A 2500-nucleotide genomic window follows, 5' to 3' on the forward strand; every position below is an offset into this window, starting at 1 on the left:
TGTCGTGGTTGTTGTTGGGGGACGGGTGGCGTGGTTGGGGGAGGGTGGTGTTGCTGCTGTTGGGGATGTTGTTGACTGGGTATTGTTGCTGTTGCTGTTGTCGATGATATTGTGGATGGTGTTGTGGTGTCGATTTTGTTATCCATGTCGCTGTTGTCGATGTCAGTGTTGGAGGAGGATGCTGTTGTTGAAGTTGTCAGTGTTGTTGTTGTTGGGGAACTTTTTTGGTCAGTGTTGTAGGGGTGTTCATGTTGTTGGCGAGGGTGTGGTTCTTATCCTTGTTGCTGGGTGTGTTGCAGTTCTTGCAAGGCGTGTTGCTGTTTTTGATGTTGATGGCGTTCCTGTTATCCTTGGCGTTGTTGTTCCTGTTATATGTGACGTTCTTGTTATTCCTGTCTATATTTGTTGTTACTGTTAAATGTTGTTATTTATGTTGTCTTAGATGTGCTCATTGTTCTTGTGCCGTATGCCATTTGTTATTCTTATTGTTCTTGTTTTACTGTTCTTCGTTCTTGCTATCCTTCACCTCCCTTTGGTCAACTGTGTCCATGTTGGGTTACATGATGAAGCGAGTCCATGTTGTGTGAAGCCACTTCCGGAAGTCTTTTCTCTGAGTTTTCTTGTTATGTTGTTGTCCATGTTGCCCTTTCCCCTTCAGTCTCCTTTTTATCTTATTTTCCTTATCACTGTTAGAAGTAGACATAGTTATAATAGCTTTTTGTCATTCATATTGCAAAACGTTAGTAGTACCAGTATATGTATTGTTGGTACGTTCATTGTTTGTAGTACTAGTAGTAATAGTAATAGTAGTAGTAGTCACATGATAATTCTTACCATTATTAGCATCATCACCGTTATTGTTATTGTTCTTTGTGTTATTTGATATGTGTTCTTGCTGTCGTTGTAAATGGTTCATGGCGATTATAGATATTAATGATAATAATGATCATGATACAAACTATGATGAGATAAATACTTCAAATAACAATGCCATTATAAGGATAATGGTTTCTAAATTATTTTTGTTCTTTTATTATCATATTGTGATTTTTTTTTTATTACCATCATCATCATTAATCATCAGTCATGTCATCATTGAAATTTATTATTTGTTTTTACTATTGTCATGATCATTATTATTATTAGAATTTATTATATAAACATAATTGATTGATCTTTGATGTTATGTTTTATGATTTGTTGATTTGGTGTTATTTCTGTTTTATTGTTATATTTATGCTATTATTGTTATTATTGTTGTCGCCATCGTTGTCATTACCATTATTGGTAGTAGTACCTTTTTTATTATTATTACCATCATATGTATTATTATTGATGTACTTCGTGTTATTTTTTCCTTCCCGTTATGATTGTTATTATTACTGTTATTAGTACTATTAGTATTATTGTTATAACCATTATTACTGTCGCTGTTACTGATATTATTATCATTACCATTGTTCTTATTATTGCCATTAACGTTACCAACAATCATTGTCACAGTTGTTAGTGTTACAATACTTCTTTTTCTGTTGTTGTAATTAGGTCACCCTTTACCATCATAATCATTCAGTGATTTAATGTAGTTTACGTATATCAGAGATAGCTGTAGGCCTACGTCAGCCTATACGTTGTGTTTGAACTTACTTCACCTCAAGATTCTTTCTCTTCTACTTGTACTCTTTGTTTATTTATTTTTTTTATTTGTTTTTTGTTCCGTCAACGTTTATGTCGTTCACCCACGTCGAGCAGCGTGGAGTCCCATAGGATATGCTCGTGGTCGTGCTGATGCTTAAGGATTCGAACGAGGATACGCACACGCAATATCATGTGTACATATTTAGGATCCGCGAAGGCCTTGTTGCTGGCTTGGCTTCCTCCCTTTTAACTCAGCCCCCCACCCCCCACCACCTCCCGGCCCCACAACCCACATCTCGACCCTTCACAAACACACGCCCCCTTTTAAACGAAGCAAGAGCTGGGAGGGGGGAGGAGGTGATCGTGTTTACTCCCCTCCCCCCATCCCTCGTCCTCCTCCCTTCCCTCGCCCATTGTTGTCTCCCTGAAGGCTTCGTCCCCATTTCCCTGATCCCCATGATCTCATAATGTATGATAATCACGCATCTCGCCCACTTGCTGAGTATTGCCTTAAATACTCCCCTCCTCCCCGACTTCCCCATTATATACGCAGGAAAAAAATAATGTTTATCCTCCTCCTCCTCCTCCTCCTCTCCCTCCTTCCCGTATTCACATTCGCCTTTTCCTTCCCTTCTCGCCATCACCTACAGTTCCTCCACCAATTGAAATGTGTGATGACAGTGAAGAATTGCTCTGATTGGTCCACGAAGGCCACTACCCCCCCGCTCATACCCCAGTGAAGATTGTCAGGCTTATTCAGACGAAAAGATTATTATTTTTTCATAAATATCTTGTTTCTCTTTTGTTTTTGTTTTTGTAGCTGTTCAGATGGTGTTGAGGTTTTGCAACCTTGTGGTGGAAC

The 2500-nt window shown here is 38.7% G+C and overlaps 1 protein-coding gene across 2 annotated transcripts in view; it reads left to right on the forward strand.

Moving 5' to 3' along the window:
- The window catches only part of sif (still life), a gene marked incomplete at its 3' end in the record, with an annotated part of 557800 nt that overhangs the window by 395420 nt on the left and 159880 nt on the right, over window positions 1-2500 (forward strand).

This window comes from Penaeus vannamei, chromosome 8 (genome assembly GCF_042767895.1).
Source record: "Penaeus vannamei isolate JL-2024 chromosome 8, ASM4276789v1, whole genome shotgun sequence".
NCBI lineage: Eukaryota > Metazoa > Arthropoda > Malacostraca > Decapoda > Penaeidae > Penaeus > Penaeus vannamei.